The following is an 18,528-nucleotide window of genomic DNA, read 5'->3' on the forward strand; positions in this document are numbered from 1 at the left end:
GTTCACTAGCCCTTCCAAGTGCAATGACCTTCAGATTTTTCCATAACTCGGAAGGGGTTGTGTTGGGCTCTATAAGTTTGTAGGAGTATTTGAGTTTAGCGTTTCTTATTAGTTGAGTCGTTCTGTTTCTTAGGTGTTTATATAAGTTAAAATATTCGTCGTTTTTATTGCGGGTGTATTTCCTATAGGCTAAGTCGCGTTCGGACATCAGGCTACGTATTTCAGTCGTCATCCAAGGGGCTGGGGTCTTTCTGGTACGTTTGGTCTTTAATGGTGCGTGTTTGTCATAAAGTTGAAGTATTAACGTATTGAATAAGTCTACTTTCTCGTCTACAGTTCGTAATGTCCAGATCATGTGCCATGGAAGTTGCGCAGCGTCTTCTTTCAGTGCAATATCATCTATTCTTTTGATATCCCTGTAAGTAATTACTCTAGGAGTCGATTTAGGACACTGCAGATTAGCGACGAGGTTGCGAGACAGCTGGAACTCCAACTTAATTTTCTAATCAACCGTGCATTTAATCACAAAACGTAACATAGGTTTTCTATTCATTTAAGCGTACTCTATCGCCCCTTTCAATCTGCAAAGTTATTTTACTTCCAATCTGCTTAAAGTAATATAGTAAATAGAGTGCGGTATCTGCAAGTAGGCATTCAGGTAGGTACAGTTTAACATCTTCAAAAATTTTACTTTTCAAAAGAATTGTTTAAAAAATGCACCAACTATTCAAGTTATATTATTTCAATATCTGTATTAATTTTGAAGTAGGCACCGACATAGCACAGACGGCTGAGGCGCTTGAAAGCCGGCTCGGAGTTGCTCTCGGGAGGAAGAACACATTCTGCGATTCAAAAAATTGTGGATAAATTCAAATATGAGGGTACTGTAGAAAATAAAGAAGGGAGAGGACGAAAACTCATCCTCTCTGAAAGAGACGAACGAAATATTTTGCTCCAAGTGAGAAGACAGCCACGACAAAATGGACGAAGAGTAGAAAGAAGCCCTATATAAGCGAAGAAATTGAGATTTGCTAAACAATATATATATACTGTGCTCCTGAATTCTGGGATTCGGTTATGTTCACCGATGAAAGTAAATTCAATCCAGATTTGCTAAACAGTACAAAAAACTGTGCTCCTGATTTCTGGGATTCGGTTATGTTCACCGATGAAAGTAAATTCAATCGAAATTTGCTAAACAATATATAAACTATGCTCCTGAATTCTGGGATTCGGTTATATTCACCGATGAAAGTACATTCAATCGAGATTTGCTAAACAATATATAAACAGTGCTCCTGAATTCTGGAATTCGGCTATGATCGCCGATGAAAGTAAATTCAATGGAGATTTGCTAAACAATATAAAACTGTGCTTCTGAATTCTGGAATTCGGTTATGTTCACCGATGAAAGTAAATTCAATGGAGATTTGCTAAACAATATATAAACTATGCTTCTGAATTCTGGGATTCGGTTATGTTCACCGATGAAAGTAAATTCAATCGAAATTTGCTAAACAATATATAAACTATGCTCCTGCATTCTGGGATTCGGTTATGTTCACCGATGAAAGTACATTCAATCGAGATTTGCTAAACAATATATAAACAGTGCTCCTGAATTCTGGAATTCGGTTATGATCGCCGATGAAAGTAAATTCAATGGAGATTTGCTAAACAATATAAAACTGTGCTTCTGAATTCTGGAATTCGGTTATGTTCACCGATGAAAGTAAATTCAATGGAGATTTGCTAAACAATATATAAACTATGCTTCTGAATTCTGGGATTCGGTTATGTTCACCAATGAAAGTAAATTCAATCGAGATTTGCTAAACAATATATAAACTATGCTCCTGAATTCTGGGATTCGGTTATATTCACCGATGAAAGTACATTCAATCGAGATTTGCTAAACAATATATAAACAGTGCTCCTGAATTCTGGAATTCGGCTATGATCGCCGATGAAAGTAAATTCAATGGAGATTTGCTAAACAATATAAAACTGTGCTTCTGAATTCTGGAATTCGGTTATGTTCACCGATGAAAGTAAATTCAATGGAGATTTGCTAAACAATATATAAACTATGCTTCTGAATTCTGGGATTCGGTTATGTTCACCGATGAAAGTAAATTCAATCGAAATTTGCTAAACAATATATAAACTATGCTCCTGAATTCTGGGATTCGGTTATGTTCACCGATGAAAGTACATTCAATCGAGATTTGCTAAACAATATATAAACAGTGCTCCTGAATTCTGGAATTCGGTTATGATCGCCGATGAAAGTAAATTCAATGGAGATTTGCTAAACAATATAAAACTGTGCTTCTGAATTCTGGAATTCGGTTATGTTCACCGATGAAAGTAAATTCAATGGAGATTTGCTAAACAATATATAAACTATGCTTCTGAATTCTGGGATTCGGTTATGTTCACCAATGAAAGTAAATTCAATCGAGATTTTCTAAACAATATGTAAACTGTGCTCCTGAATTCTGGGATTCGGTTAAGTTCACCGATGAAAGAAATTCAATCGAGATTTGCTAAACAATATATAAACTGTGCTCCTGAATTCTGGGATTCGGTTACGTTCACCGATGAACGTAAATTCAATCCCATCGGGTCAGTTGGACAGTTTTGTATGTGGCGGAAACCCAAAACAGCACCAGAGGAAAAACATATTCTACTCACTCTAAAACATGGAGGGGGATCCGTCATGTTGTGGGGCTCTATGTCTGGTGCAAGTTTGGATAATCTGCAGTTTATTGATACAACCATGGACAAATATGCTTATTTATCAATTCTAAAGAACAACGTGAAAGAAAGTCCAGTGAAACTGGACTTGGAACCGTCCTATTATTTATAGCATGATAATAACCTCAAGCACACCGCCCGCATTGTGCATATAACACTCCAAGGCGACTCCAGATCCCACCACAGTCACCGGACTTAAATCCATTGAAAATCTGTGGTGAGATTTGAAGAAAAAATTACAGAAATACAAAGTTACCAGCAAGTCACAATTGAAACGAGTTCTACAAGAAGAGTGGCTACAGATGGATACTTCAGTGACAAGAAAATATACACAATCTACGCCCAGACGATTGGCTGCTTGACAAAAGCGAAAAGATGTGCTGCAGCAGGTAAGAGTGTACGCTGAATTTTGTGACTGCCTAAAGTTACATTTTTTGTTCCTTAATTTTATTTACAGTATATTTTATATAGCATCATACACAAAGAAATGAATTATGTTATGTTAATAATATGAACTAGGAATTTTATTTTAAATTTATCATTAATGTAATGAAATTACATAAATATATGTATATATGTATTAATAAAACGAGGTGTACGCTCAATTATGAGAGCCACTATGGCTACATACAGTACATACACACATACACACATACATACATACATACATACATACATACCCACATTCACTTTTATATATTAAGGAGATATCAAATAATAATAAATAATAATAATAAATAATACTATTATCATAATAATAATAATAATAATAATAATAATTATTATTATTATTATTATTATTATTATTATTATTATTATTATTATTATTATTATTAGGCTATTATACAAAACCATTAACCGTAACTTAAAGTGTAAAAATCTGTCACTAAAGTTGATCTAAGATACAGACGGTATTATTTTCTGAATGTGAACTACAAACGCTGCAGTAGAAAAATTCAGAATTGAAATCACTGAACTGTATTCAATCAAATATATCTTGGTGGAAAGTTATTCACCCCGTTGATATTTCAGAGCATAATTTCCTACTTTTCCAATATAAAGCAATCAATCATCAGCTGTGAGGCAATACTTCATCTCCCAGCATCGTAGATTAATAAAGGATATTTATAACAGCTGGAGGCAATGCGTTTTATGAATGTTTGCACATAAAACATATATGAGGAAGTACCTTTCGTCTTCGTCAAGAGTGTCCGTCAGTTTGAAGCAATTCGCCTCTCTTGCGTAGAATTTTACTGTGCTTCACATTTAGCCGCTTGAGCAGAAAAAAAAATGAATGTCGACGTTACAAGTACAGAGTACAATATCGATGTTACGAAATGGGCAACAGAATTGACTCCTACATTTTATTTTAAAAGAGTGGAAGGGAAAGGAAAAGATCTGTTTAACAATTATTAACAATCCAATGAGGAAAAAAATGTACGCTTTAGCCCTACAAGATGAGATAAATATAGATATAACATGTTCTACAGATACTAAAATGTAATACTTTAATAACGAGATGATGACAATTACCAACACCATAATAATCATATAATAATTATTATATAATAGGTTTGTAGAGTCCACACCTGTGGAGTAACGGTCAGCGCGTCTGGCTGCGAAACCAGGTGGCCCGGGTTCGATTCCCGGTCGGGGCAAGTTACCTGGTTGAGGTTTTTTCCGGGGTTTTCCCTCAACCCAATGTGAGCAAATGCTGGGTAACTTTCGGTGTTGGACCCCGGACTCATTTCACCGGAACAATTACCCTCATCTCATTCAGACGCTAAATAACCAAAGATGTTGATAAAGCGTCGTAAAATAACCTACTTAAAAATAGGTTTGTAGATGAATAAGTACTGCTTTACGTAAATTTGCTTTGAAACCGAGTTAGAAGAGACTTAGATTCAAAAGTAGACAATTTAATTTTAAATATGGCTTCGTTTAGTTTCCAAAACAGACAACTTCACTTTAAATAGCCTATGGCTTCATTTGGTTTTGAAAAAAAAAAAACAACTCTATGACTTAGTTTCAGAGATGGACAATTCCACTTTTTAAACTTAAAATTGCGACCAGATATTAATTTTAATCACATTTTGAGACTGAAGAAATGTTTCTATGACCCATGATAATGTTTAAAAAAAATATACGTATAACAGTGACATTGTTTTCCAAGGATCTAGTTTTCCGCCTTTCCTATAAAAAAAAAAAAGGAAAAGTGGAGTCGTCCAATTTTGATACAAAGAACCTCAGTTATCTTTAATAGATTTTTAATTGTGGGGAAATGGATTGAAAATTTAAAGTTTCGAAGAGCGAGTGAAAAATTTACTAACAGGCGGTGCCGCATGTTTTTGGCCATAACTCGGCAACTAATAGAGATATTTAGAAAATTCTTTTACAGACAAAAATCATCAATAAGAAAATCTCTTGTAATTCTTAGTGTACAGTGGGAAGAAAATTTAATTTTATAGTTAAATTTATCATTATGGGGATAATTCAGAAAGACTTCAAAATCCACATCTACAACATCTCTATACTGACTAATACTGCGTGTTCAGTTCAAAGTGTGTCATGACTCGCTGTATGCCGTCATGTGGCTAGTCGATGAGCCTAGAGAATTCAATCTTCCCACTTCCGCAGAGGCGTATTACCTATGTGCCAGAGAAGTTGCCTAGCAAGTACGGCGTTCATTCTGAAGAGTACTTACCGATACGTACGGTAACGCCAGTAGTAGCAGGAATGTGAACTGCTTGGAAACACGTACTGAGGTGAGTTTTTTCTTACTGTCGGGATATGGGGAGAGGATTAAGACAATTACTTACGTATTTGTTGACATTAACTTCGACGGTCAACATGGACACGGAGCATTTGATTTGTATTGTGAAACGTTGCCGTACGCAACCGATGATAACAAATACCCTGCGTACGACTTGCCCGCGCAAAACACAGTTCGAAAGAGGTTATGGTAGCACACAGACCGTCATCTGTTGCTACGACGCTCAAGTTATACCATACACGGTCTCAAATTCATATTGAACGCCTTGATTAATAGACAACTTCTCTGACATAAAAGCTGAAGCTCGCTTCAAATCGCTGACTCACAACAGTGACGTCATGACACACTTTGAAATGAACACCCAGTATGGCATGTTTTATAATGACATTCTAAATTACATTTCATAACAGTGGTAAATACTGAAGACAGTACTCCATTTTCTACTTCCAAAAATAATGATTTTTCATATAAGATTTAATCGAGACACTGAGCGTCGTTTAATATCATTCATGCTAGCCATACTGTAATTGATTCACAAAAGCACTGTTAACTACATTGATTGATTACTTATTATAGTTAACTATTTATGTGTTGTAATCTATATTTCACGATCACTAACTTCAACGGACAAGAAATTCAAGAACACCTAGAAGTTAGAAAATTATTAGAACAATGCGTGTTAGCTTGAATACACGCGGTGAAAATGCACATGAAAGCCCATTTCTGGTTAAAAGTTTATGTATTATTATTATTATTATTATTATTATTATTACTATTACTATTAAACATATAGAGGTAGGTCTATTGATGATTATTATTACTGTCCACACCTGTGGAGTAACGGTTAGCGCATCTGGCCGCGAAACCAGGTGGCCCGGGTTCGATTCCCGGTCGGGGCAAGTTACCTGGGTGAGGTTTTTTCCGGAGTTTTCCCTCAACCCAATTTGAGCAAATGCTGGGTAAGTTTCGCTGCTGGACCTCGGACTCATTTCACCGGCATTATCACCTTCATCTCATTCAGACCATTCAGACGCTAAATAACCTAAGTTGTTGACACAGTGTCGTAAACTAACCTACTTATATAAATGATTATTACTGCTAGATGTATTTATTCAGATTCATAAAATAAACTCGATATTCACAAGCAGCACCACAAGAATCGAACTCCTATCTTCTGGATTTTATTATTGGAATGCAACACTTGAACTACGACAGGGGACAATCTGTTACCGTATTCGTAGAAAATTTTAATCTTTCGGATACACGGAATAATACAGGTTATCTGTAACTGGTGTAGGCAATGCATTTTTAACATGTATTGTATTGTGTACTTGTCTGCTATGGGCTGCACGCCCGACTGGGCCAAGTAATAGGCGCCGTCGGTGTGGATGCTATAGGACTCAGCCAAGCGCGTTCTTATATTAAAGATTAAGTCTATAGTCTGGTGCTGGTATCATGAGCTAGAAACACCGATATTCAATAACAATAGCGCCTTTCATATATTACACTTTAATATCTTGCTCACCGTTCCAAGAAATTGATAGTCATGACCATACACTCAGAAACGTGTTTCTCTTTTTCTTTCCCATCGAACTGCGTGGATTTCCAACACCGAGAAACTTCATGTGAGAGATTTTTTTCTGCTGTCTAAGAAGACTTTCAGTTTGTTTTTAGTCAGTAAAATAATTTATGATTTATTTATCCATTTATTTGGCTGCTAATTTCACTACATTTTACTATTTAATTTGCTTTAATTTATTTACATAGGGTGTTCGGAAAAGTCCGTCCAAGAAACATAAAAACAAGACATTTAAGAGGTAGTCTGAGTAGAGAAATTAGGTTTCGTAAGCCAGCTATACCGGCTGGAATATCATTGTGCTGATCAGAAGTTGCCCTCATATTGGTTGAATGGTCGTTTGTCTTTGGTGAGGCTTGTTGGCGAGCTCAATTGAGGAGCGTTTTTGCTAAACTCGATAGATGTACAAAACTACTTTTCTCAGAAAACGAGTTATATTGTGTACACAGTTTATGTTTTGGGAAGGAGATATTAAATTCTAATCATCCTCTACGCACGGAATGAACCGAGTTATGCAAAATCTGACTGCATAGGGTGATACAGAAGCTAAACATCATATAATTGTGATATGTAACTCATTTTCACAAAATTTTGCATCTATCGAGTATAGCAAAAACGCTTCTCAATTACAATTGTAATTACAATTAATATTAAATTTACAAATACAATAAAAATCAAAGTACTAAAAGATTAACTGATTAATAAAGACTAGACAGATATTGTAGAAGTTAAGAACAAAGAAAGATTTTTTTTTTACTTAAGCAAAAATTAAACCTAGAATAAAATTATATAGCGATGAAATTACAGGATATTGAAATATTTTGTTCTAGAATAAGATAACTATTTACAAGAAGCCATGTGTGAACGAGTCTCAATTACTGACCAAGTGCCTAGTAAGTTTGCGTTTGAATTCAATTTTACTTCGACAGTCCCTGATGCTAGCAGGTAGCGAATTCCAGAGTCCTGGTAGGGCTATTGTGAAAGAGGATGAGTATGAGGAAGTACGATTGGATGGTATTGTTAGTATTGTTTCATGGCGAGAGCGTGTGTTCAGATTATGGTGGGAAGAAAAGTAAGTGAATATACTCCGTACTTCAAAATTCAACTTGGGTGAAAAATGACATAAAATCTGCCTATAGTCCTATATCTCAGGACCGGGATTGTTTTACATGCCAAACGTTCGACACAGAACTCACAGTTTTAGTTCTAATCCGGAAAAAGGCTGGAAGGGGTTTTATTACCTCGACAAAATTTTTAACCTATGAAACTCATATCTACTGTCTAGCATGGTAACTACTAGACCATGCAAGTCTACTTATATGAGATCTAAATTTAATTTCGATTCTTTGAACATTTAACCCACATTCATTCATAGTAATAAAAATTGAATAAACGAATGAGTATTATTTCCGTCATTTTGTCTTATGACTGCGGTTTTAACACAGTACAAATACGTTCATATTTCCAGCATATTTTCTTTCCAACTGGTGCGGATTATTACCTTCCTAAAATTTAATGCACAGTGTAACCGCTTTACATTTTACACCGCTTTACACGAGACAAAAGTTCATAAATTTTATTATCGAATTTAGAGACCAAAAACTCGCATGTTTAACGTACATCTGAGTAATTGATTGGCAATAATCGGTTCAAGGTCGCTTTATGTCCCGTATATCTATATTTAATTGGACAATTTTGAACCTTTGTTTCAAACAGGGTCAGTGACGCTTTCCCCTCACTACAATTCGTATTGGTTTTATTACACAGGTCCGTCATTTGAACAAATGCACTTTCAATGCGCGATAGCATGGGGATTCATGTCGTTCGTATGCTATTCACAAACTACGGTACAAATTTCAGTATAGAACTGTCACCGAAAATTTATATTTCCAGTGTGTAATATGATACAGTGTTTTCAATGATGAACTGTGTTGGTTTCAGTTGCATTTGTGTATCAGTATTCATTTTCAAAGTTCCGCAGATTTGAACGACATATTCTTTTAATAATTTGAAGTATTGTCGGATTCCAGTTTTTTTTAAGAATTATTTGATTACATGCGAGAGGAAAAGCTAACGCTTATTCCCTTAACTTTTCTTTATGATTTTACATGAATCCGAACTACTCTTAAATATTTTATTAATCGATTTTGCACCAAACTTATTTATCATATCATATAAAATAACATATATATATATATATATATATATATATATATATATATATATAGAGAGAGAGAGAGAGAGAGAGAGAGAGAGAGAGTTTTAAAAGAAATAAATGAGCATGAAAAAATATTTCACATATCACTTACGGTATCTATTATTTTGAAATGCTGGAAATACTTGTATTTTTTATATTTTATAGTACCTAGGTTATTTTACGACGCATTATCAATAGCTTAGATTATTTAGCGTCTGAATGAGATGAAGGTGATAATGCCGGTGAAATGAGTCTGGGGTCCAATATCGAAAGTTACCCAACATTTGCTAATATTGGATTGAGGGAAAACCCCGGAAAAACCTCAACCAGGTAACTTGCCCCGACCGGGAATCGAACCCGGGCCACCTGGTTTCGCGGCTAGACGCGCTAAACGTTACTCCACAAGTGTGGACTATTTTTATTTTATAGTGTAATAATACATTAAAATGTTTATGTAATAAAGCCATTCGCTGATTCATATTATTCTCATACTGCTCACCTTCCATAATGTGAATGTTAATATAAGATCTCCACAAAAAATGTGATAGGGAATTATTAAATTTAATTGACTGCGTGACAACGTCTTTATTTTTTGGGAAGTTATCATTTTATTAATTTTACTTTATATTTTATTTTAATGCGTGGATAATCCACCTGTCAGCGTCGGATTCACGAATGCCACCCAGGTCACCTGTCAGACGTGAACAATCATCGCATATAAGAACGCAAAATGGGCCCAACCGTGTCTAAGTGTAGGCCTACTAACCCGTCCACGGCAAAGTCAAGCCAGCCCCTCTTGTACTGTCATCCTCTGAGGAGTTTAGTGCTGAGACGAATACGGTTCCGACTAGCCTAGCATGGTACTGGAGTGGGAGGGAACAGTGACAGCGGTAGTCTGGAAGGAAGTACAATCATACTGAAAACATTTCACTCGTATATATAGTACCTAACACGTGCACACAGTCACACACTACTACAAACTGAAGACTGCATATTTTTGGACGATTAATACTTCCCACTCCACTCGGCTCGGCTTGACTGTAGCAACAAAAGAATCCACCTGCAACCCCCCGCAACGATGACAAGAATACCTCGGGTCCCAGCACTAAACTCGTCGGAGGAAGACAGTACCTCCATTAAAGACGTAGTCAAGTCAAAATACGGGTAATGCGGACAGAAAATTCATTAATTCATGTGACAAGCTAGAATAAGTCTATGGAAGATTATCGAATTCGATTTTAAATTTGTTTAATTGAAGAATCAGACTTTTGAGTCCTTTCTTCCTGTCTCCCTAGTAATCTTTTCACATTCTCGTTCGTATTATTATTCCTCTCCATATCTTCTTCCTTTTAGTTTTTTGCACATGTCCTACATTTGTTTCATGTTTTTCTCTTTTTCAATTTCTTCAGTTTCTTTTCGTCCTCCGCTTACTCTTTCTATTCCTTCTCCGTGTCCTTGTTTTCTGAATTTTCTTAGTCTCCTTTTTTTTATTGCATCTCTTCTTCTTCGCCTAGTACTATAAGAAACAGACAGCGATCTCAGTTCCCGAGTAAATAATGTGCCTCTTGACCCGAATTTCTATCGGATATGTGTTGGGCCCATTACGCCTATATGGTTGGCTTAGTTCAAAGATTTTCCCGAACTATAAGACGAATGTCAAGTAATCTCATGGCAAATCCTCGGAATTATTTCATCAAATATAATTTTTATTACTAATTTCGACTTGCAGAATCACATTTCATTGTAGCTGGGTTGCCTTCTATGTCCGAGCGTATGTCGAAGTAGATGTTTCGAAATATTATTAATAGACCTAATTACTAATTGATTTGATACAAAAAGCAATACCGGTATATCTAGTTTATTGCTGTGGAGTAATTTTGTATGTCTGACAGTGAAACGAGCAGGCTCGGGTTCAAATCCTGGTCGGTGTAAGTTATATTATATTGTGTTCATCTATACCCGGTTGAGATTTTTGCGGGGTTTTCTCTCAACCCAATCAAAGCAAATGCTGGATAACTTTCGGCGCTGGACTCTGCATTTCGCTGGCATTATCACACTCTTATTACACACTAGATAACCATATCTGTTGATAAAACGTCGTAATATAAACAAATCAAAACAACAATGGCTATAAACAATGTGTAGAGGTTGGTAATATTGTGAAATGAGCAATATTGTGATAGTTTTGTTTTGAGAATTTATTACAATTTTACTGAGCGAGAGGAAGATCGGTTTTTTCTTCAACATATTGAGGCAGGGGTCGTCAGCACAGAGCACGCTGGGGCTAGTCTCTCTCGAGGTGTACTCCGTAGCTGCTAGCGGGTATGCTCTCTATCTCTCCCTGTTGCACGACGGTGCACACGGGACAGCACCACGTACCTTTTGCACATTTCAGCGAGTGCTGACGACCACTGTATTAGGGGAATGTTCGTGAACAAGTTTCTGCACAAAACCGGTCCTTCAGTCGCTCAGTAAAATTGTAATAAATTCTCAAAAATAACTATCACAATATTACCAACCTTTACCATATATATAAACAACCGATATAAGGCATAGGGTTTTAAAATTCCATAATTTTCCCTGAATCTGAATCACATTTTTGTAAAAGATAAGCAATTATAAAATACGCATTTCCATTATACAATAAACACGACTGTATTATCATTCGCATCATGATGCTGGTATTGTTACATTAGAGTTAGTAGAAATAATATTCTTTCCATTATACGCAATTACTATCGGTTCAAGGGTAGCATTACTTTATTGAAGTAGCTGAAAGCATATGCGTAAATATGAACGCATTTCAGTATATGTAATACACAAAAAGCTTCGTTGAAATGTTAGGTATACACCCAATGAATACCGCAGTATCAATGCCTTTTATTACTCGGCCTACAGCTTTTCCCATACTGATAATGCAAATGTTGCCATGTAACAAACGTATCAATACACCACAACATTTTTTCATTACATAAATCTCTTTAACTCCGGAGGAAGATGGAATCAATATTTGTATACACATCTCTGTTCAGTTATTCATCGATCTGACTGAACCAGATTAGATAAGGGAGCCTATATATAGATAGACCATTAGTTAGTGTAGATAAGTGATAAAATCTGTTGATTCCTGGCCTTCATATGATCCCAGAAATCCTAAACCTCGCTTCGAATGTCTAGATTTTGCTTCTGCGCTAGATGTTGAAATAACTGTATTAGGCGTACTGATTAAAATTGTTGAAACGTATTGCCATATTAGTAACCAAACATGTTAAGACTTGAGATTCACTAAGCAAAATTATGAAGATTTTCTCAATTTAACGTATATTATGTACTTTTCAACACAGACTATTCAGAGACTTTCTAAAGGCTATAGTGGCTACTCGAAGACTCAATGTAAGCAAGAGTGTACTCATATGATGAAGGATCGGTGGAGCGGAGAAAATTTCTCTCCGGTGCCGGGATTCGAACCCGGGTTTTCAGCTCTACGTGCTGACGCTCTATCCACTAAGCCACACCGGATTCCAATTCCGATGTCGGATTGAATCCTCTCAGTTTAAGCTCCACGTCTTAGTTTTCCCTTTTAGTGGCCAACCTTCATGCACTGTGTCACACATGTGTGACAATAGCAAAATGTCCAACACACTAATGTGCAGAGGTGCACTCATTACGAGTGACTAAGTGGCCGGGATCCGACAGAATGAGCGTCGTCTTAAATTACTAAGTGATTATATACGCACATCATATGTACGTCGGTACATCGCTGTAATAAAAGTGTACTCGTTCCTCTTGCTGCAGATGCTCTTCACTCATTAACACGTGTGTCGACATCGGAAGAATTGCGCCCCATTTTTGTAATCATGCAATTAAATGAAGTAGAATTGCAGCGGTAATTTGAAAGAGGTCAATGCACTTTCAGATATCACTGACTCGTTGTTTTCAATTAACAAACAATTTAATACAGTACATGTGAGTTACCCTCCAACAAGAATTGTACAGAATTAAACCAATATAGCCAATGTATAGATAATTGCAACACAGAGATGAAAATATTACAAATTGGAATACAATACTGATAAGAACTTACAACGTACGAAAACATATTGAAGCAGCATTTATCAATATATCAGCCGAAGAAAGAGGTAAGCTAGCAGTTGGTAAGATATAAATTTAGAATTAAAGTCAAAACATAGCTGAAAAGTGTTACTTAATCATCACTGAGGCTGAAAAAACCGGAAAGACTAAGAATCAGTATTCAAATTCTTCTGCAGAACTGGAATATACCAGACTAATGTTAATCAGAACCGGAAGTCACTAGAAAGACCTAAAGAAAAATTAAGGGAGTAGAAAAAGTTGCAAGCGATCATGAGATAGACAAGTGATTGCTCTGAAATTATGGATAGGGAAGAAGGGTTTATTTTTTCTTATGGCCAGAGTATAATATCGTTGTGTGAGAACCAGAGGGACGTAACTCCAATTTATCAACATTACAGGAGAGAGAAAAGAAGGTATTTTAATAGTATTTTATGCATTCAAAGAAAATGGTAAAACCTTCATTGAAAAAAAGCTTCACGACTTTACAAAATGAGTTTCAGCAGAAATCACTTGACATCATAACTTCAAAAAATACTTTAATATTTGAGTGTTAAACACTCTTTTTTTTAAGGATGACAAGGAGATACGTTCTTATGACTCTAAACAAATCATACTTTAATTATTAGCGGTGGAGGTACACAATCAGTAACACTAAAAATAGTTTTATTGTAAATGCACAAATAACAATTCACATTTATAAATCTAGATTGGTTAATTTCAGCAATTATTACACTCGTTGCATATGCTTTACTATTTCCTTATTCAATAACGTCATCATTATCTAGGGCAGCGCCGTCTGATACTTCAGCTCTCTCTTCTATAAGACTCTTATAGTAGCCATGTACTGTTCGTTGATTATACTGGAAGAACACAGATCCATAAGATCTTTCACTTTTTCTTCCTATAGTTTGAGGATCCCGTGATATTTGGGTTCCAGCTCAAAGAATGTGTCTGAATTTTGGGATTTTCTGGAAACTGGGAAGCATTTGAATTCTTGTTCGTTGCTGTGTTTGAAAAAAATTAATTAATTTCACTTTTGCGATACTGGAAGCGGACTACCTTAAGCCACTGTACCTGGTTTCCTTCAGTGTCAACCTTTCAGTCGCTCTTTTTCCATAGCAGCAAATCCATAAAGTCCTTCTGATCCATTTCATAACTTCGTAAAATCTTTGATTTGAGGCATTCTGGACAACAGTAAACCATCCTAAAGGATCATATTAGCATGGACTGAATCGCAGAAAACTACAATTCATGTCACACAGAGTTTGTGTGCACTCAAAGTTTGGTTTCTGGCGCCTTGTCAGCCCACTTGAGTTTTTTTTTTGGATATAAAATGAAAAATTGGGACGGTGTCGCGTGTAGTTCCTTGGTAGCTCAGTCGGTAGAGCAATCGTACGCTAAGTGAAGAGTCCCGAGATCGATTCCTGGCCCCGCAACAATTTTTTCCTTGAAATTATTCAAGTCTGCTACACAGGGAGAGCTTCACCTGAAAGGCAGATTTGCATACTATCCAAATTATTTGTGCAATTGCCCCGTCTGATAAAAAAAAACAACAAAAAGGAAGCTGAAAGTTATTGCTGAAATATCTAAAATCTAAAGAAGATTACTTTATTTTCACAGGTAATTCTGTTTTAATTGTTTCACTCTTACTGCTATGGCAATTGAAATAAATGAATACTCGTAGTAGTCCTAATTCAGGTTATTCTGAAGTGAGTTAATGTGTGGTTTTTCGCCTCTACAAATACCAATTGACGTTATTAAATATTATTATGAATGTAATAGAGATAGTTTCAGTGCACTGACAAGATTTACACCAGGCCTGGACACTAATATCTCAATAGAGTCACTGCAGACCGCCTCTTAAGCTTAACTTCCCACTCCAACTTCTCTGGCTGCGACAGTAATGTTTTGGCCCGATACGAGTAAACAGGAATGTAAGCATTACTCAGTGACGGATTGTATAAGGCAAGCGTAATAGTTTTTACGAACTTTCGGCTCATGCTTGTGGCCTGAAATCCACCACTGATTCACAGTGCCTTATTGTGTGTTTGTTTATAAAGCGGTGTAAGCGAATAGGACATGGGCAGGGGTTTCTGCGTTCCATTTAACTTCCTAGTTGTGCTCAGGGCTGGCTTAGATTCTGCATTTTGTAGACTGTAGTTATTCAGAAATATTTTCTTCCGAATGCTGTGCATTACCAAATATTAATAAAAGAGAAAAATGTCGACCATGTCTGAAAATTTTGAAATTTATTTTTGTCTGAAACAAACACTATTACTTTATAAACAAATATTTATTAACATTTTTATATTTCTTAGAGGGATTTCAAATCTTTTGCGACTTTTGAATAAGCTTTTATATTAACCTCTAATACGACGCAAGTGGGAAGTACATACTCCCAGCACAACAATATTATTACTGCACCACGAAATGTTACAGGAAGGTTCAATGAAATATTGCTGTTGCTGCAACAGAAGTGAACGCATGTTATGGAAGAAGTATTTTAAACATCGTTCACGTCATTTGCAAGCAGCTTGGTTAGTATCATAATCTTATCATAATGTAATAATCTAATTATCAATCCAAAATTATGATCCAATCTCTTTTCTTTTTTTTTTTTCTTTTTTTAATATCTTGGAGGGAAACAAGACAAACACATTGCACTGCGTCATCCCACATGGGAACTATCTATTGTGAAAACCCACTTAGCTAGTTACATTCTCATCCCCACTAGCTGACAACACTAAGGTCCGCTGTAAGCCCAAGGCTAGTGTAGGCAATCCCAGCTGCCCCTAGGCCAGCCCCCGACATGCATCGCCAGCCGGCGATCGGAGAATGCAATGGAATGAAAAGGAAGCGGCGAGTTGGCTGAATAATATAAATAAAAAAATAATAATAAACTGTGGCGCTACAGCCCACGAAGGGCCAAGACCGACCAGCCGGCTGCTGACCTCACTGCCACATGCCGAAGTAGAGGTGAACGATCATCCAACCAGAATGGAGGTATCGTGTGGTTAGCACGATGAGCCCCCCAGCCATTATAGCTGGTTTGAGCAACCTGATTTCGCTACCTATCGCAGCTCCCCAAGTGCATCACGATGCTGGGTGGGCACCGGTCCCAGACACTGGCCGAAATTTCATGAGAAAATTTCTTCCCCCATTAAGACTCTAACCAGCGCGCATTCCGTAACGCGAGTCCTAGGCAGGATGCCTCAGACCACGACGCCAAGGCGCGGGACGAATAATATAATTACCGGTACCTATATAGCTAATATATCGTCGTTGTTCCTGCAATAACTCCTATGTGCAAAATATAAAATATTTCAGGAAGAAGGAAAAACACATTAATTCATCCTATGGCAGCCGTACATAGAATACTGTGAATTATTACATTTCGAAAGAAAGAAATATAATTACATATAGGAGATTTTATTATTTGCTGTATCACTATTTAAGTTAGACCTATTTAATAGAGCAAAAATCTGAAAATCGATAAATATGTCACATAGGAGTTATTGCAGGAACAACGACGATATAATATATTGCATAAACGGGAGACCCTGAGAAAATTCAACTGCGGTCTTATGTGCCACAAGTGTACAAACATTCCAAGCTAGAAGGGACTCGAACCCGTGCCGCCTGCTTGACAGGTCGTAAGTCTGACCTTTCTCTATTCTTATTCGTATGTTTGCAGCTTATTTTGTATGATGTAATAATAATAATAATAATAATAGCCTAATAATAATGTTAATAATTAGATAATGATAATAACAATAATAATATAATAATGGAAACAATGACAATACTATAAATGAATGAAGTTCACTTGCTGCATGTTCGACATTTCGTTCTCCAATATTATTTTAGAGAACTGATTTACTTCCTTGTGTGCAGTATTTTTCACACACACATGATAATAACTCACGGATTTGTCGATTTGTATATTTTTCTCGTGGTTGTGTAGCACACACCTGGCCGACTGTTTTTAATTCCGGCATATAACGGCAGGCTCGTAGGTGATTAATTGCATAGGGCGAATAACGACAGTCTCACCTGAGATTTCAGTTCCCACAGGTCCAATTTTTACATCTATTAATTCCGGTAATGTATGCATGCATCATGGTTTTAAAAATACCTCCTTCTAATATGCCCATCGCTGTCGATATCTTTCACAGTACGTTAAGTGTGTTTAACAGCATTCTTAACCGGTACTAGGCACAAGCTGGTTCTCCTGTTACATGCGGACAGTACGAATCTAGTTACAGCTCGATTCAACGTCATTGGGCCTTGTCCTTGCTCGTTTGGCTAGTGTTGCGTCAAAAGAAAGATATTTAATCGCAAACTTCATAGGAGGGGAAGCGGGAAGAGAAAGATGAAAATAATGTCTATGCTCGTAGCTGAGGGACACTCGTGTCAAGAAAATATATGTCATCATGACATTGTTTAGTCAACAGACGTAGTGGTTAGTAATGAGACTTGTGGAAAAATATTGTGTTTTAAGACGGAGTGTACCGTGACATGGTGAGAAGAAAGTGTTAGGTGTCATGACTGCGGCCTGACCTATGCTACCCAGCCAACCAGTAGTGATGAGTTCTCTTTTAGTCTATCCACTTACTTTTTGCAAGGGCCAAAATCCGTGAATCAAGATGTACATATGTTCACGCTGTTATATGAGCTTTTATTTCGTTTTTCTCTTCTTTTTTGTATTGATTTTTTTATTTCCTTGCTTTTCACATTTAATTTTATCTATAGAGAAATATAACACAAGATTGTTTCACAAATGGTTCGATAAACACGATACCAAGTATTCATTGAAGAAAAATAAAAACATCACAATAGTAAAGAAAAGCATCGGATCCTTTACGTGGACGGGAAATGGCGGGTCAATTGAGAGTGTACTGCTATGATGTCAGGTTTCCATATTGTTATATGAACAACAGAAGCATTCGGTCCCTGGCCAGATCGTGATGGAATTTGTTGTGGATGAAGTAGATTGTACATATTTTCATTCTCGACGTACTTTTTTTTCGTTTTCTTAATCCACCAAAATTCTCCACATCCACATTATTTGATCTATCATCTGTAGCAGTTAAAAATAGGCTGGAATGAAGTCTTCTCATAGGAGTAGCG

At 36.4% G+C, this 18,528-nt stretch overlaps 1 protein-coding gene and 1 non-coding gene across 2 annotated transcripts in view; one reads left to right on the plus strand and one right to left on the minus strand.

Moving 5' to 3' along the window:
- Positions 1-18,528, plus strand: part of LOC138693303 (lachesin-like) — a 1,195,137-nt gene that overhangs the window by 150,012 nt on the left and 1,026,597 nt on the right. The gene's annotated exons all lie outside the window — the stretch shown is intronic.
- TRNAY-GUA (transfer RNA tyrosine (anticodon GUA)) lies at positions 12,754-12,825 on the minus strand. The gene has a single exon. It is a non-coding gene; the product is annotated as a tRNA-Tyr (tRNA).

Source organism: Periplaneta americana, chromosome 17, assembly GCF_040183065.1.
Source record: "Periplaneta americana isolate PAMFEO1 chromosome 17, P.americana_PAMFEO1_priV1, whole genome shotgun sequence".
Classification (NCBI taxonomy): domain Eukaryota; kingdom Metazoa; phylum Arthropoda; class Insecta; order Blattodea; family Blattidae; genus Periplaneta; species Periplaneta americana.